We start from the raw sequence: 27,501 nt of genomic DNA on the forward strand, positions 1-27,501 counted from the left end.
CGGAAGTGACGCGTGGGACGTGACGCGCGCGGCGGCGGCAAAGGCGGCCGGGGGCGGGGCTCGCTCGGTCCGGCGCCCGGCCCGGGACGGGACGACCTGTGACAGGTAACGGCCGGGAGCCGTGGCAGCCCCGGCGAGGGGACCTGCGGGGCACGGGGCGGGTGGACGCGGCCCCTTCGGGCCAGGCCGTGGCCGGCGACGCTCGCTCAGGAGCCTTTATTAGGCGCCTACTGTGGGGGGGAGGGTTCTGGGGGGCTTGGAAGCCGGGGAATACACCCTCCCCGCCTCACGCCCAGATGGGGAAACTGAGGCTCGGAGCGGGAAGGGACGTAGGGTTATAGAACTAGAGCGGGAGGGAGTTCATGGGGAAACTGAGGCACGGAGCAGTAGGACAGGTCACAGGGCTAGAGCAGGGAAAGCCTCAGGCCAATTAGTGCAGCCTCCCCTTTGTACAGAAGGGGAAACTGAGGCACGCAGAGGGACGTCAGGATCCTCAAACTAGAACTGGCCATCTGATCCAGCCCCTTGTACAGAGGAGAAAACTGAGGCACAGAGAGGCTGAGTGAGTTAGGCTAGAACACGAGCAGGACGGTACCTCAGGGACCACCCGGTTCATCCTGTTGTACCGAGGAAGGAACTCCTAAATTAATCAGCCACTCACTCGGGGACAAGCCGCAAAATCGGGATTTGAACCCAGGTCCCGTCATTTTACAGGTGGGGAAACTGAGGACCCAAGTGGGAAAGCCCTTTCCCTCGGGTCACGCCGCAGCCAGAGGCATCCTGGCTTCAGGGAGTGAGCAGTGATGAAAGGGCGGGTCGTGGGGTCTGGGGGACCGGGGGTCCCGGATACGCCTGTCTGTGTGAGCCGGCCCTGAACCCCCATTTCTGCGGATGGGAACACAGAGGCTCGAGGGGCAGCGGGAGGCCGGGGATCTGAAGAGGGCTTGGTCCCCTCCGGGAGAGGAGGCGCTTCAGTGAAATTGAGCTGGTGCAAGGCCTTTCTGTTCCTGCTTTACAAGGGAGAGCGAGGTCACCCAGGGACCGAAAGCCCGCGGTTCCCCTGCCCGCCCCGTGGCCTCTTCGGGTGCCTCACATCGGCTCTTTGTGGCTGGCTCCCTGTTCAAACCAAAGGTAGACGGTGGTCCCCTTCTCTTAGGTGTTGGTGCCCAAGAAGCAAGACGATCGAGTTTACTCCATCGACTGTGCTTGTCCAGGGAGTTTTCTGGAGGAGTGTCAGCAGAGAGCGGAGATAGTTTGTCTCCTGCGCTGTTTTGGTTTTTTTTTAGGCTCCTGCACTGTTTTAAGGGGTGTTTTCTTTCCTTCTTTTGAGGTGCTTTAAATACATTTAATGAAGTAGCGGATCATTCCTTCAGACGGACGGTTCCTGAGCATTTGTAAACATCGGTTCAGCTACTGCCCGGGCTGCGTCTGCAATGCGGGGAGCCCATGAAATGAGAGAACCTCTAGAGATTTCTTTCAGTTCATCGAGGGCCCTTTTAAAGTGTTTTTCTGGGTACACTAAATATAAGTACACGGATCCCAGTTTTGTTTGATTCTATCCATTTATGTCATGAAAAATTATTTTAAAAAAATTAAAATGCCGTGTTTCAGATGGTCACAGAAAGCATAGGACACGCTGGGCTGTGTAATTGGATCTGGGTATGAATCACTAAGGGAACATTACCCAGTAAGGTGATGTGAAGTGCTCTGCACCTTGTCTCATTCCTAGTTCTAAGAAAGTTCAGAATCTTGTCATAAGATTGAAAATGTAGGGGGAAGGGAAACATGCATTTTCAGTATGGAAGAAGCTGGCAATTTTTTTAAAATTTTTAAAAATTTAGAGTGTTAAATGTTAAAAATAGAAAAGGAAGCAAAATGTGGATCCCAAATTTCAGACATTTAAATAAAAAGTGTGCACACCCCTAATTCTTGTAGCCTCTTGTGGTAGTTTGCAGAATTTAGAAGAATGTCCCAAATCACGTCTTGTTTTAGATTTTGGGAATCTTATCAGCTTTGTGTGGTTCCCTCAAGTGTTTCTCAGCCTCCCGAGCCTGGCGTTGCAGCTCTCTTGACTACTTTTAGCATTGGTTGTCAAGGGCCAGCTGAGTAGATACTAGAGCCAGACAAGGTACACTGAGTCCCTGCAGGACTTTGAGTGTGACTGGCTGCTGGTGAGAGCAGATGGGGTTTGGGGTCAAGTGCAGTGATTAACGAGGTGGATTGAGGGAGGAGAAGGCAAGTTTTCCTACATTGCTTTTTAACCAGTTATAGTGCTGGGAAATGTCTGAGGCTTTTCCAGAGACAGTGAGGCTAAAAATTGTGAGCGTGAATGAGTGTGAAAGTGCCTCCACAGCCTCCAGACTCCTCACGCTCTGTAATCCCTATGTCCATCTTTTGTGCCTCGCCCAGAATAGAAGCTCTCTGAGGGCAGGGCCCATTTTGTGTTGTCCGGGTATTTCCTGGCACTCAGGGGGGGCTTGATTGTGCAGTTGCCTGATTTTGCCCCCTGTGCTTACTGCATGATTCGCGACGGCCCTCCTGCCAGTCTGATGTGATGGGAGGTGGCCGTGTTAATAAAGCTCATTTGTGAAAGTCAGTGTGATCTCTGGGAGGGTATTTACGCCCTTGAGTTTTGCAGAGCTGGGCCCTGCAGCATGGAATTAATTTGAAGAATCTTATGAAATCCATGAGGCCAATGAAAACATGACCCGTTCTGTCAGGGCAATCCAACCCCAGCTCTTTCAGAAAGCTAGGTGGTGGCTGTGGTGTAGGGCAGGTGAGATGCAGAGCAGGCGGGCCTTGTAACGGCGGGGTCATCACTGGAAAAGGTTGGGCTGCATTTTTTTCAAGCTCCCCTTGCAGGATGAGAGGGCCTGATATCAAACCCTGACAAACTCACTAGGATCTTGAGTGAGCCACTGAATTTCTCTGAGCCTCAGTTTCCTCATTTGCGAAATGGAGAGAGGGGGCTGGAGTAGATCTCTCAGGCACCTTTTAGCTCTAAACCTAACGATCTAGGAGAGATGTGATAAGGGCTCATGTGCATGCATATATACGTGTGCACGTGTGTGCATACATTTGTGTGAGCATTCTAAAGAAATGATTTTAGACAGGAAAGAAGACAGTCCTCAGCTCATTGAATAAATGTTGGTTAAAGGCATACTGTGTGCTAGGCACTGGGAGAACAAACAGTCTGTAAGAGCAGGGTGTTTATCATCTCCAGGAGGGGCATGAAGCCAGTAGCTGTAATTTGAGGCAGCGTGCTCTGAGTGCACAGGAGGCAGGTGTCCAGAAAGTTCCATCTAAAGCTTTCGGAGGGAGATGATGCTTGTAGCTTAGTATGACGGGAGAGGGAGGAAAGTCAAGGAAAACTTCCTGGAAGAGCTGACATCTGAGCTGTAGCTCAAAGAAAGGGGTTTCAGCAGGTGGAGATGGGCAGGTGTCGTGTAAACAGGCACAAACATGGAAGAGGGTAAGATGAGAATGGGGAATGGTGTGCTGTTCTGCTGGAATCTGGTCCATGAATGGGGAGCAGTGTGAGAGAAGTTTGCAAAGATACACACGCTGGAGCCAGATTGTAGCCGAGGCATTTAGAAGCTATTTGGCAAGTACAGGGGGCCAAATGGGGACCTGACTGGGACATGGAATAAGGGTCATGATAATGGCAGTGGGTGAAGGCCGTATTGGTTGGGGAGAGGTTAGAGGCAGGAAGAACAAATAAGGGCTTTTAATAGCAGTCCGGAAGCACGAGGCCATGACCTCTGAGGGGCTACAGCGGCAGGGAAAGGGTGGGACCGCTGGAAGACCCATCAGGAAGGCAGGGAAGCCACAGCACTCCCCAGCTGAGAAGATCTGGGGAGTACTAAGTGCCTGGTGAAGGATGAGGGGGAGGCTGGTGCTCTTAGCAGCTCAAGAGACCTTGGGGGGCACGGGGAAGAGGATGGAGAAGTTGGGTGGAGACGCTCTTTGAGCTTGTTGAGGTGAAGGTGTCCAGGGGGCAGTTGTGGGAAGTTGGGGACTGGAGCTGCAGATGTGGAAGTCATCCCATTAGAAGTGGCAAAAGCAGTCACGACAGTGAGGGAGAGAGCGTAGGCAGAGAAGAGGAGAATCAAAAACAGAGCCTGGGGCTGAGGCAGGAGGAGAAGAAAGGGCCCGCGAATGAGCGGCACGGCAGGGAGGAGGGGAATGAAGGGAGAGAATGGCATGAAAGCCAAGGAAGAAGTGGGGGGGTCTGTTGGTATCAGATGCCCTGAAGAGGTCCGAGCCATTGGATGTGGTGAAAAAGAGACACTGGTGACCTTGGAGAGAGCAGTTTCGAAGAGATTGGTGGGATAGAGTCTACACGGCAAGGGGTCAAGGATTACGTGTGTGCAGAGAGGTTGAGCATCGTCTCTCCTTTCTGGAAGTTAAAGAGGTGAGGAGCTGGAGAGAAGGTGGATGGGTTAGGAGGAAAGAGCTTTAATTCAGTGTGGGGAGATGAGTGAGCTCACAGGCTAAGGGCGAGGAGTCACTGGAGAGAGGTGAATGGTGACTAAGAGCAGGCAGACCAGAACAAAGGAGGCTCAGTGAGAAGACAGAAGGGGGCGATGTCAAGGGCGTCCACGGAGGGACTAGCCTTGATAATGAGGAGGGCCGTCTTGTCATGAGGCTGGACAGGAGGGGAGAGGACCTAGGCTCAGAAGGAGCTCATAGAGGGAGCCCAAATAAACATACTGAATGTAAGCATCTGTAAATATCTGTAGAGTTCGTGCTGTGTGCAAATGGCTGGGAGTACAAAAAGGATGATGTTCAGCCTAATAGGAGATACAGTAGAATGTGAAGATGTCACAGCAGAAGGATTGACAAGTGGATCAGTGAGGACAGAGAAGTTCTAAGGAAGCAGAAGAGGGGGTGGAGGTAATTCCCCTTAGACTTATCTCCTTTAGAGACCCTTATAGAGGCAGGGTCGTGTGACAGGGAAAGGGGGAGCAGAAATGGTTTAGAACAGTGACTGCAGAGAAGAAAAGATGGGGACTGAGTAAGAAGTACAAGGATCTGGAGGCCACATTGAGGGCTCATTTGAGGGGAGGGAGCAAAAATCTGTGGCAGTTGGGTCAGAAAAGTTTCATGATTTTCCTAGCTGTGTTTGGCTGCCCTGGAGTGGGAGTGGAAAAGGTAGATGGGAAAATTGGCCAGAGGTGAGTTAACAAGCTAGGCATGACCAGGCCAGGTGGGTGGGGGTCAGGAAAGCTAGCATGTTGTTGAGATGGCAACCTATCGGATCAAGACTGGATAGAGGATAAGATGGGGGGGGCAGTATCCGAGTGGGGATGACAGACTAGAACAGGGAAGCTCCAGTGGTCACACTGAAGGCAAGGAGAGGAGTAAGAGAGGAGTAGGCTGGGAGATTGTGGTCAGAGGAAATCTCAGTCTTCAGAATCTTAGAAGCAGAGCAGTTCTGAGTGATTATGAAGTCTGAGGTTTGATCATCTTGGCTGCCTTAGAGAGAAGATGGCAGCCATAGTGCCTTTGCACACAGGGGACACTTTGTGTTTATTGACTTGAATTACATTCGAGGAACTATAAAGACCATCCCAAGGTCTGTCAATGATGGTTAGTCTAGTCTTGAAGGAGTGACAGGGCAGACCAATTTTGACCTACCAAGGGGAGCCTGGTGAAGGAGGTGACACAATTCTGGATGGGACGAGGGGCTGCAAGACCCTGCCTAGGAGCTTCTTGTATTTGGACTGACACCGATGTTCTTCTGTTTGGTATCTATGTTCTTCGAGGTGGCCTGCGCACCATTTCCATGTAAATTTACTTTTGAAGTAATTTCCTTTTCAGTGCTGTTTTCCTTTTGCTTCTGAGAGAATGCCCAGGGTGCTTCGGCTGGCTCTGTCACTGCTGGCCGCATCTGTGCAAGCCAGAAGGACCAGCTCGTTCTGTGTGATCCGGAGAGAGGTCTAGCACTGGACAGTTGGCAAGGTGCTTTTGGGCTTTACCTCATTTGTTCCTCATAACAGTCCAATGGAGTGGGCACTCAGTGTCATTATTCCCATTTGGTAGACCTATTCTGTAGGAATTTTACAATGGATTGTCCAGTTAGGATCATTGCAAACTTAGAAGTCACTTGAAACAGCCAGCAGCACCATGGACAGAGCGCCGGGTCTGGAGGCTGGAAGACCTGAGTTCAGATTTGGCCTCTGACACTTACTATCAGTGTGACTTGGGGCAAGTCACTTCACTCTGTTTGCTTCTGTTTCCTTATCTGTGAAATGGGGATAATAAAAGCCCTTCCTTCCAAGGGTTGTTGAGAGGATCAATTAGTGTTTGTAAAGCACTTAGTACAAAGCGGGGCATATAGTAGGTGCTTAATAAATGCTGCTTCTCAAGTCCAACTCCTTCCTGATATATACACTTCCTGTATAGTACTCCCAGCTGGTGATGGTGCCTCTGCTTAAACATGTGCACAGATGAGTATCATTAAAACTAATCCTCAGGTTTGCCTCAGTTCTGGGGGATAGAAGGGAAAGTGTTGGCCTCGAGAGTGAAGAGACAGCTTGCTGTGACCCTCTCCAGCCATGTGACTCTGGGCAAGATGCTTCATCCAGTGAGCCTCAGTTTCCTCATCTGCAAAATGGGGTTAATAGTCCTTCCATTATCTCCTGCAGAGGGTTTTGTGGCAACAAGTGTTGGACAGAGCTTAAAGTAGTTATTATTATTATTATTATTATTAGGCAGAGCCTTCTTGACAATCTGGCTGCTCATAGTGTCCTAGAAGTATTCAGAGAACCTCCCTGCTGCCTGTGAACTCTGTGGAATCCATCCCAGACCCTCACTAGAGACTGTTATACTAATTAGTATTGTGAGATAACTTGTGCAGATTATCATCCCCATTTTACAGATGTGAAAGACTCAGGGTTAGTAACTGGCCTAGAGCTAGAAAGCTAGAAGAGTCTAAACTAATCTAAAGTGATTATCTAAAACTCTGAAGTGAGCATCTACACCCAGGTCTTTTGACTGGTACTCCTTCCACCCGCTCCGTGTTGTCCCACTGAACTGTCACATCCCATGATGCCCTCGGCTTGGCTCTCTGGTTTGCCCTCCCCTTCCTGCCTCAGGGTTTTTCCGGTGTGTCGTCTTCACCTTTTTGTGGCCTGATTCGCCGGCCACAGACCCCAAAGGACGAAGACAGAAGAAAGACCCTCATACTTGCCCACAAAGAGGTCATTAGTCACAGTGGAAAGTGGTTTGGAAGGCAGACTGTCAGGTTACAGAGTGGCTGGGGGATGAGGACATTGAACACGATGAGTGTAGACTGTTCTCTCTAGGAATTTCATAGTGAAGAGGAGAAGAAATAGGAAGGCAATGCAGAGTAGTTGAAAGAAAGTTGGGTTCAGATCCTAGCTCTACCACCCTGTGACCTTGGGCAAGTCACTTACCAGTTTCCTCATTTGTAAACTGGTTAGACTAGATGATCTGTAAGGTCTGTCCCTGCTCCAAGTCTGTGATCCTTTGATTTGAGTTGGAGTGGTCAGCTGGTGTTTTAGGGAAGGGGAGAGCTATCAAGTCATTTCTCCCGTGCGTGCTACGTGCCAGATTCTAGACAGCCAGACAGAAAGTGAAATACTTCTTGCCCAAGGGGCTTATGTTCTGTCAAGGGAGACATCAAGTACATAAATAAACAAGCGTACATGAAATAAATGTATAAATACATAGGAGTTGGGGGGAGCGCAGAATTTGGGGGAATGACAAAAAGCTTCATGAAGAACAAGGGTTTTCAACCTTTTTCTCATCACGGACCCCTTTAGCAGTTTGGTGCAGCCTGTGGAGAGCAGCTAGATGGCTCGTGGGTAAAGTGCCATGCCTGGAATCACAAAGACTCATCTTGAGTTCAAAGCTAGCCTCAGACACTTACTATGTGACCCTGAGCAAGTCACCTAACCCTGTTTGCCTCAGGTTCCTCATCTGTCAAATGAGCTGGAGAAGGAAATGGCCAACCCCTCCACTATCTCTGCCAAGAAGATCCCAGAAGGGGTCATGAAGAGTGGGATACAAGCAAAACAACTGAACAGCGAAGCCTGTGGTGACCTTCTCAAGATATGTTTTTAAATGCATAAAATAAAGTACATAGGATTACAAAGGAAACCAGTTATGTTGCAGTACTGTTATAAAAATATTTTAAAAGACTAGTTCATGTTATAGCAGCTCTTTCTGTGCTGGCAAAGAATTAGAAGGGGGGGGAAGGGGAGGGATGAGGGGAATAGTGCCCAGCGATTGGGGAATGGCTGAACAAGTTATGCTATCTGTATGTGATAGAAGACTGTGATGTATAGGAAGATTTGTCTGAGCTGATGCAGAGTGGAGTGAGCAGAACCAAGAGAACAACTTATACAGTAACAACATTGTAAAGACAAACACCTTTAAAACACTTAGGACTGAGGACCTCTGGTCAGTGGCCAACCACCATTCCAGAAGACTCAAGGTGAAGCGTTCTACCCCGCTCCCAGTAGGTGGGGGTGAACTCTGAGTACAGATTGGGACTTTTTTTTTTACATTCCCAATTTGGGAATTTGTTTACTTGATAACACGTTTTTGTAACAGAGGTTTCTTTTTTCTTGTGCTGTTTTGATTGGGGGAGGAGGGGTTGAGAATGTGGATCTGAAAATAAAGTTTAATTTAAAAAGAAGTCAACTTGGCCATAGACCCCAGTTTAAGAACCTTTGATGTAAAAGGTAGTTGGGCAAGGGGAAAAGGACAGTGTAGATGGAGAGGTTGGTGATGTGTGAGAGAGGGGATGAAGATCCTGGAGATGAGATTGAAGTTACAGGTGGATCTTTGAGCTATTCCTCCAAAACTGGAAGGAATGGAGGAGAGAGGATTTCTGGTCAAGATGACTAAGCAGTGAGAAGGCCAGCAAACTCGGCTCCTCCTGAAACCCCGTCAGTGATCCTGAACTAGCACTTCAGTCCTTCATCATGGGAGAAATGGAGAGGACCCAGGAAGGTGAGGTGATTTGCCCAATGTCACCTAGGTCAGAGGCAGGATTTAAACCCACACCACCAACCATAATGGGGCTTTGAAGAAACAAGAAGAGCGACACTGCCAACAATAGCCAAAGGAATCCCCCAGAGACGGGAGCTTTGTAGTCTGGTAGCCCTGGAGTCTCAGAGCCAACTCTAACCAGAATTTGGTGTGTCAGCCCCTTCAATCGACCCGGGGCAAGTCAATGAATCCCTGTTTGCTTCATTTCCTCATCTGTAAAATGGGGGTGCCCTGGAGAAGGAAATGCAAACAACTCTAATATCTTTGCCAAGTCCATGGGGTCACGAAGAGTTGGACATGACTGAATGATTGAACAATAACCCCTTCACTACCTCCACCTATCCCCTCCTGTCATCATGCCCAATTGGGTTGGGGGGATAGTGAGTTCAGGAGCCCTTTCCTAACCCCACCCACCTACCTACTCTGCCAGTCTAAGCTCATGAGATTGAGAGACATGGCTCACCTGTAGATAGGTCCAGACAGCAAGTCTGGGGAATCTGGCTTCCTGACCCTTCCACAGGACCAAGTCCTGGGATCTGCTTGCTGCCCAAAGCTGAGGGAATTTCTGATCTGCCTTGCCCCACCTGAGACAAGAGGGCTACTCACCCTTCCTCACCTTCCACAGCCAGGGACTGTTCTCCCCAGTGAGCAGTCCTACCCCCTCAGCAGCAGGCAAAAGGTGGAGCTTAGCTGCAACTGAGCCCTGCCAGGGGAGGAAGAATGGGAGGCCTCACTGGCATTTGAGACTAAGACATCCCTCTCCTTGTTGGGAGCTCAGCCCAGTCCTTCCCTTGACCTGGGATACACTCCCACTTTTTTGCTGTTCCTGAAAGTTGACAAGATTTCCTGCCTTCTCCATCCACTCTGACCAGTCAGACTCCACGGAGCACACAACCTCACCGTCACAGACCCAAACCTTGTGATGGGAACGATTCCAGTTCACACCTAGGGCGCCTCATTACTATCCTGGAAGAGAAAAAGGAGTAAGAAAAAAAACCAACGGAAACCCAATAAAAAACGCACAGTACATAGTAGGAGCTTAATACAAGCCTGTTGACTGACATAAAGATTTGTCATGCAGCTACATGTTTAAAAAAACAACTATGGTATTGTTGATGGTATCTGACAAAGTAGAATGAAAATCACAAAAAAAGTTGAAGGAGACAAGATGTTGCATAAAAGTGAATATATCTGTATATATAGACGTACATATGTATGTATAATATGACAGTTCTCAGTTTGTATTTGCCAAGCAATTCAGCAGTTTAAAAGACATTAACAGTGATATCAGAGGAAATAAGTCAAAAACTAATAGTAATCGGGGCCTCAGCACTCCATTATAAGAATGGCTTGTTTGATAAGTGGGAATTAAGAGACATAAAGAGAACTAAGTAAGAAGAGCCGGAAATGCACGTTCTTTTCCAGTCGGAGTGGAATGCTCACAAGGCATGCACTTGGTCAAAGAGAAGTTACATATTCAAAAAGCCAGAGGGTTTTTTTTTCTTTGTTTTGTTTTGGTTTTTAGGCAGTTGGGGTTAAGTGACTTGCCCAGAGTCACACAGCTTGTAAGTGTCAAGTGCTTGGTCTGAGGCTGGATTTGAACTCAGGAACTCCAGAATTCAGGGCCCATGCTCTATCCACTGCACCACCTAGCTGCCCCTCAAAAAGCCATAGATTTTTAAAAGGTAGAAATTATACATATAAACAAGAATACAAACTAAACAGAATTCAATAACGTGAACAGAAATGATAAAATTACATGAACATTGAAAATAATTTATTAATAGTTGGCTAAAGGAGAAATCAGGAAAATAGCAGAATGTTTAAAAGACAGTAATAAATAGCACATGTCAAACCTGTCGTGTGCAGCCAGAGCTGTTCTTGGGGCCAAAGTTAATTTTGCTAAGTGTTTATACATTCATGAGAAAGAAAACCAAAAAATACTTGCAATGAGCTTAGACTTAAAGCCCCTAGGAAAGGAACAAAATCGTTCTGGAAAGGAGTTGATTGTAAGGATGTGAGCAGGACTCCATGGAGAATGAAAGAACAATTGATAAGTGAGAACCACGAGCTGTTTTTGTTTTGCAAAGAATCATAAGGGAGAGAACACTGGTTGGCAAAATTACACATAATAAAGGAGAAATCAGGACACAAAAGAACTAAAGAAAATTATTAGGAAATACTCCACAGCTAGATTCTAAGAAATTCAAGAGTGTAAAAGAAATAGATGATTATCTACAAAAATGTAAATTGTCCAAACTGACATGATAGAAAATTGAGAATCTAATAGACCAATCTTGGAGGAAGAAATAAGACCAATCCTCACAGAATTATCAGCAAGCCATCTGGCCCAGATGGATCCATAGCAGAATTAGTTCAGGCTTTCCAAGAATAAATAATCTTTGTTACATAGATTATTCACAAATTTAAGTACTATTACCTAGTAACATAAAATTTTTTTTAAATTTAGTAAATTGGAGGCACTGTTAGGGACAAGATGGATGTACTTGACTAGATTAAAAAAGCATAACAAAATAATGTCACTAAAAAGAAGTAACATTGGGGAAAATACAGCAAGTAGAAAAAATTTGACATCAAAAATAGCTATTTAAAAGTCGAAGTAATTTTTAGTCTGTGATAAATAGCCAAAGGGTATAAAGAGTTTTCAAAAAGGAAAATACATGATTAATAATCACTTGAAAAAATTATCATCCTCATTAATACGTTCATATTTCAATAACTGAGGATAACACAGTAATCAATGAACATTTAGTAAGTGGCTATTATGAGCCAGGCATTGTGCTAAGCGCCCATCAAACTGGAAAAAAAAACCCAACCAAAAACAAAACCAGTAATAATTTAAAACAATGAAACTCACAGCAGGTGAACTTTTGAAGGAAGAGGTACCACTCACTGCTGGTAGACTTGCTAATGTAGATCTTTTTGGAGAATATTTTTGCAGTACATAGTTAAAATGACAAAAATAACTTTCATGTCATTCAGCTTAATTCAACCTACAGATAAGATCATAATTTCATAGATTTAGAGGTGAAAGGGACCTTAGAAGTTATCTTGTCCATTTTGCTCATTTCGTAGATGAAGAACTGAGGCAGAATGAGGTTATGTGACTTGCCCAAGGCCATACAAAGTTATACCTTTTGACCCACTAAATTCCAGTGTTGGGAATATACCCTGAAATTGTTATCAAAACTGAAGAGCTATCTGTGTAATGCTTTACATAGCACCTTCATGTTACTTGCAAAAACTAGAATAGATAAATTGTGGTACATTAATGTGATGGAAAACTATAATACAGTTAAGATGGACTCGTCTGATGAATACAAAGAAATCTGGAAAGTCTTTCATGAGAACATAACAACAACAACCATGTGAGAGGAAAAGTGAATTCAAATGAATGGACAAAGACTCTTAAGGAGGATTTGGAGGGAGGGAGTGAAAACATTTTGATATTTTTGCCTGATGGTTGTTTTGGTGTTCAATGTTAACATTTTTAATAAAATGTTTAATTTTTTAAAAAAGAACAGGAATGAAAAGTTATTTGAAAGGGTTGGTAGAGGTGGGAGGACTAAAGATTGTGGTTAAGAGAGAGACATTTAACCTCTAATCTACCCTCTTTGGTCATGGATCTTCAACCAGTGATGAATGCCTAACTATACTGTTTATCTAGCTAATACTTTCCCACCTTGTCCACAAAAATATCATGAGAAGCTCTATCAGATGCTTTTCTACAATCCAGGTATACTGTGTCTATGGCATCCTCTTCAGAATTGTCTAGTCTAATAATAATGTCAGAAAATTAGCATGAGGTTTGACCGGCACAGCTTTGTTCTCAATGAATCTGTTCTGGCTTCTTGAGAGCACCCTTCTCTTTCTTCATGCTCAAGCCATCCATGTGGGCACTTCCTCCACTGTAACACGAAGCAGACTCTGTCTTTTACTTGAATTATCTTCATGAGTTAGTGTAGCAAAGGAATTCGTCACCTCACGGTTGACCTTCTCTCAATCAGAATCAGAATTCACATTCTGGAAGTTAGCTGATATTGAAGTTTCTTGACTTCTCAAGAATTAAACGTTTCTGTTTGGGCACGTGGTACGAAGAGCCATGATTTCAAGCATTCTGCTTGAGGGGTGTCGAAGCCAGTTGTTTCTTCCCTGTTGATGCTGTGCATTCCAGAAAAGAGGAAGAGTGCAGAGCAGGGTCTGTGAATGTGCATGTATTTTAATATTTTGATAACTGTTTCAATATAATTGGTCTCCTTTGCCATCTTATATGTTTTATTTAATGTATTTTAAAGTGTAGTTTTGAGATGTCCCTGGGCTTCACCAGACACCAAAGCAGGCCTGGTCTAGAGCTTATTGTTGTAGATCGAGTTTCCTTCAGCCCATAGCAGGACTTAGAAAGGGCTGAGGCATTCTACACACCATGTGGTACTTCTATGATGAAACAGTCCTTGTGCTCGGCTGGAATTTTGCTGGAATTCCTGAGGCATGTCAGAGAAAAGGCCTAGATCCAGTCTCTACAATCCTGCTGTGCATCTCGTCATTGTTGTGGTATACCCTAGGTCCGCCTGTCCAGGTGTTTGTAATAATCGTAGCTCACCTTTATGTAGTGCTCACTCTGTGCCAGGCCTGTGCTGCTATCCCATTGGTGTTGGAGGCAGTTCTTTGTTATGCCTCTTATTGATACAGCTTTTTTTATCCTTGGATTTTTTTCTTGGGAGATTGGATAAAGAACTGTTTGATTAGGCCTCGATAACGAAGAAAATAACTGACAGGTTTTTTTTAAATCTTATGAAGATCTATTATATTGGGGAAAGTGGGGGGGGAAGGTGGTCACTGTGACATAGGTGTCATGAATGATTTGAAGAAAGAATCTTTCAGTTTCTAGGGAAAAAAATTATCAACCTTCCCCCCCCAAAAAAAAACCCAAACCCTTGTCTCTGGAATGATTAAATTATTATTAAAATCTGTGTTTAAGGTAACTCAGAGGTCATTAAAGTATCTTTGAATTAATCCTATTCAAGTAGAAAGCTCCTTATACCCATCTAAGCTAAGAGGAGTGGTTAGGGATATGCCACTGAAGCAATCTTTGATACCATTGATAACATTAGGGGATCACAGATTTAGACCTGGAAGGAGCTTTGTCAGGCAGTAAACATTTATTAAGCACCTACTGTATGCCAGGCACTGGGGATACAAACATGACATAGGGGCATGTTCCTAAGTAGAGCAACCAGGTGAGAAATGAGATGTTCTGAGCTGAGCTTTCTCCGTAAATGGGGGTACAGAGTTCATGGCTCTCCCCTCCAGTCATAGGGACTGAGGGTATTGATGAGGTAGGGTCCTGAGACTGATGGAATCTTACCAAGTCCAATACCCCCATTTTTTGGAAGAGCAAACAGACTCAGAGAAATAAAGTGGGGGCAGCTAAGTGGCACTGCAGTGGGCCCTGGAGTCAGGATGACCCGAGTTCAAGTCTAGCCTTATATACTACCTGTATGACCCTGGGCAAGTCACTTAACCCTGATTGTCTCAAAAAAAAGAAAGGAAAAGAAAAAAGAAATCAAATGACTTCCCCAAGAACAATAAGCATCTTTACTTCTACCAGTAAGTACTCTGCGATGCTGCCTTTAGCTGTGTGGGGTACAGTCTGCTGCTCTCATAGCCATAGCGTCATTTAATGTGAAGAAACCATCAATAGAGCTTCCTGAATTTGGTTTCCTTCAATGACACATTTAAACCTTGGTAGATGGATATGTTATCAGTCATTGATCCTCCCTGTCTACATCAGTAATTATTGTGAACACTCAAACTACATGAACATATGTAACCTTTTTGTCAGATTCCTTCAGAGTGCAGAGGAGGATTCAAGTACATTTTGGTGAATTCCTTTTTTGGCTTGTACTTGAACCCAGGAACCCTGGAAAAATGTATACATGGCTTTATTCTTTATATGGAGATTGACTCCCTATGCATCAAACTATTAAAGCAAGACACTTTTATTAGAACACATGTACTAACTGTTATCACCTTGGACAAGTCACTTAACTTTTGCCTTCCTCAGTTTCCTCTTCTGTAAAATGGGGGATAAGACCTTAGGGTTGTTATAAAGATTAAGTAAGATAATATTTAAATAAATAAACACATAAATAAATAAAAGATAATATTTATAAAGTGCTTCAAAAACCTTAAAGCACTATATAAATGCTATTTCTTATTATTATTATAACTAGAGGGGAAAAAACAACGCTTTTTTTAAAAAAAACTTCCAAAGAACTATAATAGCTGTTTACATAATAATTTAGGGTTTACAAAGTGCTTATAAATACATTTTAATGTAATGCCCCCAGCCATTCCCAGGTTTTATTAGTTCCATTTTACAAATGAGGAAACAGCTAAGAGAGGTTCAGAGACTCCCCTGTGGTCTCTTCTAAGTGTCAGAGCCAGGTTACAAGCCCAGACATTCCAGACTACAAGAACTAGAAAATCCTGAACAAATGTGAGCATTTCCATATATGAAGAAGGCCAGAAAAGGCATTAGATCAGACTGAACATATGACATGCCGTTTGTTTTAAGATAGATGTGCACACATACCCATATATTCACCAGGTAATGGCACCCACATTGTCCTGCCAGCCCCACACTCTCCAGGCTCCCCCTATAAAAACACCCAATCATTCAGCTGCTTCATCTCCTTTTGTCGTTCCCAGTCCTGTCGGCAGGTGTCACCAAGGCCACTCTTGTCCTGGTTTCTCCTCCAGCTTGTCAGCTCTGTATTGCTCTCGGCAGTGGCCTTGTAGCTGCTCTCCATCTTGGCTGTCCTCTTGTCTTTTGGTCACACATCGTTCCATTGAAATATTTACTGCCATAGAAAGCACGCCTTTAGAGTTTTCCCTGCCAGCATCAGTCCTCCCTCCACTTATCATAGTTTAATAATACGGTATCAGACAAGGGGCTTCCTCTCTCAGACAAACACTAGCCTCCCGAGATTTAGTGAGAAAATTCCTGTTTCTTCAACTTCAAGAACAGCCCTGCCATGAGCTTAGGTTTGCCAGTGATTACAACAGTGGATACTCTTCCTCATTCTGACAATCGACCCCAAATTGTCAGTAATCCATTGCCAGTTATCAGCCCCACCTAAGTCAGAGAGTACATGGGGAAGCCAGTAAACCAGGGGGTGGAGGTGAGGGGGCAGAACCTTCCAGGCATGAGGTTATAACGGTAATGCAAAACACAGGCACGGGCATGATGTATGGTTAGAGGACTGTGAATGGGCCGAGGTAGCTCGATATAGTATAGAGAGGAGGTTAAAGTGGAGGAAGGGACTAGGTTATCTTGTTGTTCATTCATTTCAGTCGAAGATGTAGGTACTATTATTATTCCCATTTTACTTTAAAAAAAATTTTTTTTTACTTTTTTAGGCAGTTGGGGCTAAATGACTTGCCCACGGTCACACAGCTAGTAAGTGTCAAGTGTTTGGTCTGAGGCTGGATTTGAACTCAGGTCCTTCTGACTCCAGGGCAAGTGCTCTATCCACTGTACCACCTAGCTGCCCCTAAAGGTTATTTTTCTTTCTTTCTCTTTTTTTTTTTCGGGGGGGGGGAGAGGCTAGGCAATGAGGTTAAGTGACTTGCCCAGGGTCACACAGCTAGTAAGTTTCAAATGTCTGAGGCTGGATTTGAACTCAGGTCCTCCTGACTTCAGGGCCAGCGCTCTATCCACTGCACCTGGCTGCCCCTCTGTAAAAGGGGATGATTAGTCTTGTTTAAAACGGTTGGTTGTTTTTTGGTGAGGCAATCAGAGTTAAGTGACTTGCCCAGGATCACACAGCTAGTAAGTTTCAAGTGAGGCCAGATTTGAACTCAGGTCCTCCTGACTCCAAGGCTAGAGCTCTATCTACCGCACCACCCAGCTGCCCTCCCATTTTACAAATGAGCAAAAGAGTCTGAGAGAGAGGGGTTAATACAGGGTAGCACAGCAAGTAAATGTCTGAGATATAATTTTTAAAAAGAAATTTTGTTTACTGTTTTATTTTCCTCCAATTACATGTAAAAAGTTTTCAACATTTGTTTTTAAAACTGAGTTCCAAATTCTCCCCCTCCTTCCTCACCCCCCTCATTGAACAGGCAAGCAGTTTGATATAGGTTATACATGTGTAGACATGCAAAACGTATTTTCATATTAGTCATGGTGTAAAAGAAAATGTAGACACCCCCCCCCAAAAAAAAAAGAAAAAAAGTTTAAAAAGCGTGCTTGATCGGTTCTTTGTCTGGAGATGGATAGCATTCTTCATCACAGTTCTCTCGGACCACTGTCATTCCCAGTGGATCATCCGGCAGTGTTGCTGTTAGTGTGTACAGTGCTCTGGTTCTGCTCACTTCACTTGGCATCAGTCCATGTCAGTCTTCCCAGGTTTTTCTGAAAGCATCCTGCTCATCAATTCTTAGAACACAATCACATAACACAGCTTGTTCAGCCGTTCCCCATTGGATGAGCATTCTCTTAATTTCCAGTTCTTTGCACCAGAAAAGAGCTGCTATAAATATTTTTGTTCATATTCCCTTTTTCTTTTCTTTTCTTTTTTTTTAATCTCTCGGGATACAGACCTAGTAGTGATATTGCTAGGTAACTGAGGTATAATTTGAACTCAGGCTTTCTTGGGTCCAAATCCAGCCCTCAATTCGCTGCGCCCCGAGCCTGCTAAAGCAGCCTTCCTCCTTGACAAGGATGATCCTTCCACCCTGTTTCACTGATCGTCCCCACTCTGGCGTATCTTCACCCTGTTCCTCTCCGTTGGGTCACCCCCCCCACGCCTGCAGACGTTCTCCAGTCTTCCCCCACTCCCTCACAAGCCATTGTCCAGGCTCTTGGTACCTTTACAGCTGGACTTTGAGAAGAGGAGACTCTTTGGGCTGCCACTCGCTCCTCAGCCCACGGCCTTAGTCCTCAGCACTGTGACCGCGCCAAGGTCTCTAGCAACACTTTAACACCGACGTCTTTTTTCGGGCCTTCTCCACCTTGATTACTCTCACCGTTGACTCCCTCGTGCTTGATCATTCGTCTTCACTCCCTTGACTCCCAGACGTTGCATTCTCCCGGTACTTTGACCCTTCTCCTCATCCGTCATCTTAACCACCTGTGCCATTCTCCCAGGTCCTGTCATTGATCTTTTTGTTCTTGTCTACACTTTCTTCCTCGATTTCATAAAGTATTTTATTCTGTGTATTTAAAAAGATTCTGAGAAGGGGTCTGCAGTCTTCACCAGACTGTCAGAGGGTCCATAACGTGAAAATGGTTCTGATCAGGTTCTAGCCTCTCCCCTTCACATACAACCTCAGCTACCACTTAACACCAACATTTACCTTCCTGATTCTTCCATCTCCGCCGACCTGTTGTTAAAATGAAGGAGTCACATTTTTGGCCCCCAGGCCCAAGCCCCAAACCCCTAAATGGTGAATCAGATTAAAGTGTAATTAGGAAATGTTGGACAAAAGAAATAAAAACACGCCACCACAGAGAAAGTGTGATTTGTGGTTTTCTAAGTCAGTATGCTGCCCACAGGGATACTTTCTGTTTGGGTTTGACACCTCTGGCCTGACAGGTAAAGTTTGCAGTCCTCAGCCCAGCATTCAGGGCCTCCCTGGCCTGGATCTAACCTTCCTGGATTCTAGCATGGCTCCACCCTGCTGCTGCCCTTCCAGTGTATTGGGGCTCCTACTGCCCCCTCCTCTGGGAGGTGGCCCTTGGCTATTTATGGAAGCCTTACTTTTCCTCTTCTTGCCCAGCTGCAACACTAGTTCCTCCTGGCAGGCCCACCCCCAGGCCTGTCCCTCCCTCCCAGACCTCTGCCTCTGGGACTGCTTCTCCTGTGCTGTTACTAACACTACATTGTGGGTGTTTGTGCCCATCCGAGCCCCTGGACTGGGGGACTTCGAATTTAGCGGTAAGAGGGAAAGACTCAAACATGAGCCCCTTCCAGAGGCCCAAAAAGGACACCAGGCTTGGAGGCCTACCTCAGTCACTAGCTCTAAGAACTTGAATATGTCCCCTCCCTAGGGATCAGTTTCCTCATCTGTAAGGTCGCTTCCAGCTCTAACATTCGATGAGCCAATGAAATCTAAGATAAACCTGCATTTTAAAATAAGGAAAAAGTGAGCATAACTTTGCTAATGAAAGAAAGCAAAACAATTTCTAAAAATGTTAGCAGTGATGTCGATGGCCTTTATTTGATGGATACCAAGAAATTAATAACCTTGTTTTGTGCTATAAATATAGTAGGACTAAAGCTAGGAAAGAGGTCACCAATACCTAGAACTTTGTTCAACTGTCAAAAAGCCCTTAACTACTTACTCTACACGTGGTAGGTGCTGTAGATATAAAAGGAAAAAGTAACAGTCCCTGCCCTCGGGGACTTATATTCTTCTGGAGCATGGAGGTACTTAGTATTGTCATTTCATCCATACAGATAAGTATAATACAAGGAAGGGGGTCATGAGAGCAAATGGGAGATCACAGCAAAGTGCTCCAGGAAAATTGAGGAGGCAGATTGAAAGCCTGTCAGCTCCAGAGGGTGTGGAAGGCTGTGTGGAAGAGATAATGTCTGAGCCCAGTCTCAAAGAGGATTCTGAAGGGCAGAGAGGAAGAAGGTGGGCACTGTAGGCATGGAAGACTGGCCGAGATTGGTACATCATGTTTGGGCCTGTTGTTTGGCTAGGAGTAGCCAAAAGGTAGGTTTTCTTAATTGGGGACTCTGGAAAAGAAGATAGGCATAAATCATGAAAATAACAAAAATCTATATCCCCTTTTTTCCCAAAGTGGCTCTTCTGAGAATAATACCTTCAGAAATTCAAGAAAGGAAACAAAAATGACTGTCATAAAAGACGCCAGCGCCCTCAAAATGTATGATTGCAGCCCACTGGAAGCGAGGGATAGTGAATGATTTAACAAATCCGATTTTTAATCACCGTGGAAGAGCACACAGAAAATTAGAAGTCATAAACGTGAAAAATGTGTGGAACTGTGGAATACTTATTATGACATAATGAAAAATGGAAGCTTCAAGAGATGGTATGGAAAAAACAGTAATTGGTCTCTTTACACTTAAAGGTAGCTTTAGGAAAAGGGTGATTGTTATCTTTTTTTTTTAAGGAAGAGGGAGGGAAAAGGAAAGAAAAAACAAGGCTACACACATACAAAAAAGAAAAGCATGAAAAAGATAGGGAGAAAGGATAGTGTGAGAGATACTAAGAAAAGAAAATATAAATAAAACTTATGTTTATATGCAGGTACATAAAACATTTTGCATACGTTGTCTTGTCCTTTCAATAACTCCTGAGAAGTTGGTGGTACAAATATAACATCTCAATACTGCAGAGAAGGAAACCAAGGTTCTGGGAGATTCCATAGCTTACTCAGAGCTAACACAAGTAGTATGTGGCAGACTTGGGAGTCCAGCCTTTTACCTCTTAGTCCGTGCCATGAAGAAAACAAAACAAAACATGATTGCGGCATCCTCTGGGGACCTAAAGTCATAGGTAGTTCAATTGAATTTGAATGGGTGGTGTTAAAGTTTGGAAGGAAATAATATCCCCAGGAAAAACCTCGTCTGTGCTGTCTGAGAGCTGGCTGGTGAATGGGGGACAAGCCCCCACCCAATGAATGCTAGCAGGTCATTAACACTTGGGGGAGCAGCTGAGGTGGCTCAAACTTAAGGGGCAGCCTGACACAGGCTGGGAGATCTGGCCTCCAAGGCAGGATGACCTGGGTTTAAGTCCCACTTGCTGACACCTACTGGCTGTGTGATCTTGGGCACCTCTCTGCCACTGTAAGATGCAAATCAGGGTGTGACCTGTGCTAGTGGAGGGAAACTTCTCACCTGGAAATGGGAGTAGGGAGAAAATGAGGGTATAAGAGCTCCATCCATTCATCAGAAAGAAGTCTCTAATGCCTGTTCCCCACCCAGGCCACATGCCAGGTGTTGGGGGTACAAGTACAAGGAATAAAACAGTCCCCTCTCACAAGAAGTTCACAGTCTGGGCAGCTAGGTGGTGCAGTGGATAGAGCACCAGACCTGGAGTCAGGACGTCCTGAGTTCAAATCTGGCCTCAGCGCAGATACTTGACACTTAACTAGCTGTGTGACCCTGGGCAAGTCACTTAACCCCTTTGCCTAGCCAAAAAAAGAAAAAAAGTTTACAGTCTAATGAGGCAGGGTGGGAAGAGGATAAGTAGATTGAATCAGTCAAACCTGGTAACTGACTAGGTGAGAGAATCAGCACTGACTCCCAGGGTCTCATCATGGGAGGCCAGGTGAGTGGTGGGGGTCTCAGTCACTGCTGCCTCTATTGCTTCCTACCTATGTGACCTTGGGCAGGGCCCCCTCTCAGGGCCGAGGTTCCCTTTTCTGTAAACTGGGGAATTGTACCAGATGGCCTCTTAGGCCACTGATCCTCAGAAGGATGTCTGATTTGGACATGCGGAGGTGGAGATGCTGGGCTCTTCCAGGCCATGTTGCCCCTTTGCAGTTGGATGTCAGGTCTGGAGATGGGTTTGGGGCCCATCTGTTGCTGCAGCTGCAGATCCCTTCTACCTCCCACTCTCTGGTGTCTCTTTTTGTGTCTCCCTATACATGTGTGTGGAGTTTCCCTGAGCAAGATCGTAAGCTTCCCGCGAGCAGGGCATTCTCACTCTGTCTTTGTAGCCCCAGGGCCTGGTGTGTGGTAGGTGCTTAGTAAATGTTTGTTGATTAATAAATCGCGATTAAATTAAATTCCGCAAACATTAAGTGTCTACTGTGTGTAAGATGTATTGTTGGGAGTGACTGAGATGCCGAGGGAGAGAATGTAGAGAGAAGAGGACAAAACGCTCCCCCATTCTGGACTCATTAGGGGAGCCCTGTGCCCCTCACCCTCCTTTCTCTAGGGATAGAAAAGCCGAAGCAAGTCAGGGTGGCATTGCCGAGTGATCCCCACCATCATCCTGGCTTGTTCTCCCAATACCAGTGGATGTGGATGTGGACACTGGAGTAACATGACCTGTGCGTCTAATCTGACAAGGAGACCTAAGGATAGACTTGGTGTGCAGTGGCCAGAGCGCCAGGCCTGGAGCCAGGACAACAGAAGTTCAAATATGGCCTCAGTCGCTTACTAGCTGTGTGATCCTGGCCAAGTCACTTCACTTCTGTTTGAAATGGGGATAGTAAGAGCACCTACCTCCCAGAGTTGTTGGGAGGCTAGAAAGAGATAACAATCATGAAGCACTTACCACTATGCCTGGCCCAGAATGGGCATGCTGCAAATGTTAGCTGGTATTTGCTGGTATGATCGCATGGCCCACTTCTCTGTCCTGAAGCAACCTTATTTTCAGACACTTAACAGATTTTTGGACTGAGCACCTGGTCCATGATGCCTTGGCCACAATAGATGCACAATCCTTTTTTTGCCCTGAACATTGATCCTAAGGTCATAGGCTTTAGAGCTGAAGGGGACCCCAGAGGCCATCTGGACAGTGGGGGCTCCTTGTCAGGTCCTCTGACTCCCACCCCAGGCCCTTCCTTCAGCATTACCCTACTTATGCTTCTTCGTCTTAGAAGATGACCAGCTGTGAGCTGAGTTTAGGACACATTTCCCTATAATTATGTAACATTTTGTTAATACTTTTATTTTGTTCTCTGGAACATTATTGTTCTCATTTTGTGTCTTTTCCCTAATTCTGTTAAATGCATGTTTTATTTAATGACAGTTAAAAAATCAGCAAGAGAAAGGTCACCAGTAAACAAGGCCTGGAATCCTTCCTTCCTTCCTTCCCCTTGAGCAAAATAGGGGTTGCTCTCTGAGGTCTGGGTTTCTTCCCCTCACCATGGAGAACCATCTGGTATTGCTGGTCCTTCCCATCCAGGAATGATAATGATTTGATCACTTTACATCACAATCTTCCTGTCGTGCGATGTTTAGAAGTGATTTTGGAAGGATGCGTACGTGGACATCTTACCAGCTTTTCAGTCCTCTTTATAAAGAGAAAAATTGCATAGTACAGACCTTTTAAGATTTGGTTGGGAAAACATTTCCTATCCGTTACCCCTTATTTTTTCCATCACCTCTCTGCTCTGACTTTTTTTTTTTTTCAAATCAAATAGAGGGAAGGGAAGGAAGCCCGTAAGTATTTAATGTATGTCCTGGTCACTGCTATCGAAGGAGAAAATAGGTCAGGATGATAGGATTGTAGATTTCAATCTGGAATCTTCAAGTCAAGGCCAATCCTTTCGTTTTACACTTAAGGAAACTGAGACCCAAACAGGTTAAGTGATTTGCCCAGGATCACGTAGCTAGTGAGTGTTTGAGACAGAATTTGAACCCAGCTTTTCCTGCCTCCCAAGTCCAAAACTCCATCTACCACTAGTCGTGGATGTGACCTAAAAGACCAAAGAAAGCCGTGGGCATTGGCTAGTCACTTTCTGGCCTTAGCTGTTTCTTATTGGACTGTGTACCAACATGGTGCCATGCTAACGAGTTGAAAAAAATAATCATTTGTAATGACTTGTAAGACTAAAGAAAATGTCCAAGCACCCTTATAATAATAATAGTTCCTACTTTATAATATGCTTTGTAGTTTTCAAAATCCTTTCCTCACAACAACCATATGATGTCAGTAATACAGTTACTGCATTATTACTGTTATAATCCCCATTTTCCGAACAGTGAACTGAGGCTCAGAGATGTGAACCCTTGGCTTGATGTCCTGTCTAGAATGGAAGAATGTCTTTGCCTTGGAAAGACTTAAGGCCTTCTGGTTCCAAATCCAGAGCTGTTTCCAGAAGCCAGAGCTCATACTGACTGGCCAGGGCTTTGACCCAGGTTCTTACATTGGGAAGGAGGGGGCAGTTAGCCCTATCTTGTTGAACCACAGGCTACCTGGCTTCCTTAGCCAGGTGGCTTGGCTACCATCACACCCAGGTTGAGCAGGGTGGGAATTGGGAGAGCTGGCCCCTTGACTTCTAAGCTCAGCCCAGTCTCCCCTTGGCCCCTTTTTACCTCTGCCTTTCCTTGCTACCATGCTCTCTGAAACCTTCTTCCATTGTAACAAACTCTTTTTTACCTTAAACGTACTCTAACATTCTTTCCATCTTGTGATGTTCACTGAAAATGGGCTCTCTTCTCAACACACGACATCTCCTGGTATCTTGGAGCAGGCTGCCTGTTCCTCCCCTCTTACCACTTAAGACTAGGGCCAGGAGGAGCTGGCCGGCTTGCTCCCTGATGCCATTTTGAGACCCTTCCTTCTGCTATCATGCTTCAGCATACAGTTCCCCCCTTTTGCAGTTCTCACCATTCGGCCAAGATCTTTGTTATTGTCCTCTAGAGACCTTGAGGTCACTCTTTCCCTCCCCAAAGTTCACCTTCTGCTTGACCTCAGGTCCAGCTTCTTCAAACACCCTGGTCTCACAATCACTCATCTCTTTTAACTCCCATGACCTTTGTCTTACTCCAGACACACCTGGGAGTGGTCTTCTTGGTCACCTAGGAGAGGACCTTGTCACTGGAGGAGTGGGATCGGAAGCCAGATCACCAGAGAAAGGAAGGAGCTGAAATGGGGGCAACGAATGCCAATTGGTTTTAAAGTGTTTGGTTTATGAAGGGAGGGGAGATATAGGAGGATAGCTTGAGGGGATGGCAGGGTCTTTTTCTAGAAGTCCACAGGCCTGCATTTATTAAGTGTTTCCTACATTCCAAGCACTGTGCTAAGCACTAGGGATATAAAGAAAAATTACAATCCCTGCCCTCAAGGAGCTTACATTCTAATGGAGGAGATAACACACATAGATAGTGTAGTGTAGATAGTGTAGACCTAAGGTCTCTTTCCTGGAAATGGGAAAGGCCTTCTGCCAACTGGCAGTTGAGCTAAGCCTTAAAGGAAGCCCCCCATTCTAAGAAGTGAAAGTGAAGAGCAGGATTCCGGATAGTCTGGGCCCGGGCACCACAATGAGGGACGAAGGCATTGTTGGGAGGAACAGATGGATTATAGCGTCTTCTGGGCCCTAAAACCGGAGTATAGGATTTGGAGCTTCAAGAGAACTCAGGACACATGTCCTGCTTGAGAATAGCATAGCAGGGGGTAGGTAGGGGGCGCAGTGGATAGAGCTCTAGCCCTGGAGTCAAGAGGACCTGAGTTCAAATCTGGCCTCAGCCACTTGATAGTAGCTGTGTAACCCTGGACAAGTCACTTAACCCTGATTGCCTCACCAAAAAGGAAAAAAAAAAATAAAGCAGTAGGCACTAAATACATATTTATTGGATGAACGAATGAAGAAATGAAGGAATGAATATCGGGGCTGAGGTGCCAGCAACTTCAGAGGTCTGCTCACAGCCCTCCTTTCCTGCCCTCTCCCCCACCAGACAGACAGACAGACAGACACACACACACACACACACACACACACACACACACACACACACACTAGCAGATCTCTGATCTAGACCACGTAGTCATTCTGTACGACTCTGGCTTTCAGTTTATTATGGGTAGTTTCGTAAGTGACCACATACCAGAGAAAGGACAAATTATCTTTAAGGTAGTTTGTTGTTTTTAAATACTGTAAAAACAAATCACTTCCTGTCTGTGAAAATGTCCAGAGAAATCCTGACAATTGTTTAGTATGGCAGTTGTGAAACCAAGGATCAGACTTTCCCTGGCACATTTTTTCCCCCTCCAGTCATTTAAAGAGTTTGGAGGAAGGATGTTTTTGTCTCATAGCTTTAAGCAAGTTTCAGTAAAGATATAAAGTCAGTGTAATTGGCCTTAGGTCAATATTGGCCAAAGGATTACTGGTACTTCTTTTTCTCCAACATCTTGGGGGTGTGGAGAAGAATTCCTGCTCGGTATAAAGTTTGCTCCTTCCTCTGTGTCATAGCCGAAGTTCAAGGTCCAGGTGCATCTCTAGACACCATCTGGCATACCATAGCCTTTTAATGGTATCATGTGAAAAACAACCCCAGACAGAAACTCCCAGATAGATACTGGGCACCTGATGGGGGAATTCCAGCGAGGTCACTCCCTCAGCTTCTTTGAAAAGAGGGAAAGAATGCTGTGGCTAAACATTAACCCATTTCTCTGAAGTAGATCCTGTGTGAGGAGTGAAGGTTTCATGTCTTATGCCAACTGAGGATGAAAGTGTCTTCCTTAGAGTGACTGGTGAGTGCCAGGCTCCCAGTTCTTATTTCAGAGCCTTCAAACTGTCCAGAATTTGCCATCTGTAAGCATGGCTTCCCACCTCCTGGACAGAATGCAGGCAGAGCCACACACAGAGCACAAAAAGAATTCTTAGCTCGAATTTGTGGTCAAAAAGCCTCTTATGTGTTCCCTTTGCATTGTGTTGTTCTGGGTCTGCCAGTATCAGATTAAACCAATACCATCCCTTCTCTTTCAGAGTATACAACTGCAAACAGCATAGGGGAGCTCCCAGCAGACAGAGAGCAGACACAATTGACCTTGCAAACATCAGAGAGCCCTAAGGTTGGTCAGTCAGTCAATAAACACTAATTGAGCACCTGCTGTATGAGATGGACGAAAGCATTGACACCAAGTAAACTTTGCTGCAAATGTGTTTTGTTTTGTTTTGCTTTTTGAGGGGGGATGGAAAGCACAGAATGAGTTTGGGGAGACAGAAGGAATCCTCCCTCCAAACTGGCTGGCAGCCCTCTGGGCCTGATTCTGTTCATCCAACAATTTCCTTGTTTTTCATTCACTGATTAACGTTTGTACATGTGTGCCTTCAGAAATCGTGTTTTATGGAGTTGAGCACTGATTTAAATTCTTATCCATCTGCCCTCCAAATCTCCTCTTCTGGTTGGTATTGGAAGAACCTGGGGTGTCTTATTGACAGATGCAGTAGGAAGGATGACGTTCTGTACCACGTGTCTGCCTAGACATCTTGTATCTCTCTCATGCCTTCGAATGGCTCTCCCTCGTGCCTCAGATGCCCACGGCCTTCACCTCTAGACCAGCCTTTCGATTTCTTCAAAACTGCCTTCCACATCACTACTGAAGCCTTTCCTGCCCCCCCCCAGGTGCTGCAGTCCTTCCCCCTACACAAAGTCACTTTGTGTTTATTTATTTATTTTGTTTATGTTCCATTGATAAAATTTAAACTCTATCCTTACTGTCTTGGGAACACAGTAGGTGTTTAATGTTTGTTAATTGATCGTTCCTTTGTAGACGTTCAATAGATATTTGTTTAATAAACAGATCAGGTCAAAATAAGGACCTTGAGGTCAGGGGCTGGGTTTTTTGTTTGTTTTTGTTTTCCTTTCTTTGTAACCCCAACATTTAGCGTAGTATTTGACAAATCGTTCTTTTGACTTGTCATTCATATTCTATATCCTGGCAAAGTAAAGTTTTCATGATGGTTGTGGAAAACCTTTCCTATAAACCCTTTTGTCGTTCAGTCATTTCAGCTGTGTT

The 27,501-nt window shown here is 45.2% G+C and overlaps 1 long non-coding RNA gene across 2 annotated transcripts; it reads left to right on the forward strand.

The window, feature by feature from the left end:
• On the forward strand, window positions 1-27,469 carry LOC110221297 (uncharacterized). Of its 2 annotated transcripts, XR_002328082.2 has the most exons (4): window positions 1-105; window positions 19,512-19,773; window positions 19,862-20,113; window positions 26,468-27,469. It is a non-coding gene; the product is annotated as an uncharacterized LOC110221297 (long non-coding RNA). The 2 variants fall into 2 exon arrangements; XR_013486789.1 differs by lacking the exon at window positions 19,512-19,773 and having other exon boundaries at window positions 7-105.
• Window positions 27,470-27,501: the final 32 nt, after the last annotated feature.

This window comes from Phascolarctos cinereus, unplaced genomic scaffold (genome assembly GCF_003287225.1).
Source record: "Phascolarctos cinereus isolate Bilbo 61053 unplaced genomic scaffold, phaCin_HiC Scaffold_5;HRSCAF=322, whole genome shotgun sequence".
NCBI lineage: Eukaryota > Metazoa > Chordata > Mammalia > Diprotodontia > Phascolarctidae > Phascolarctos > Phascolarctos cinereus.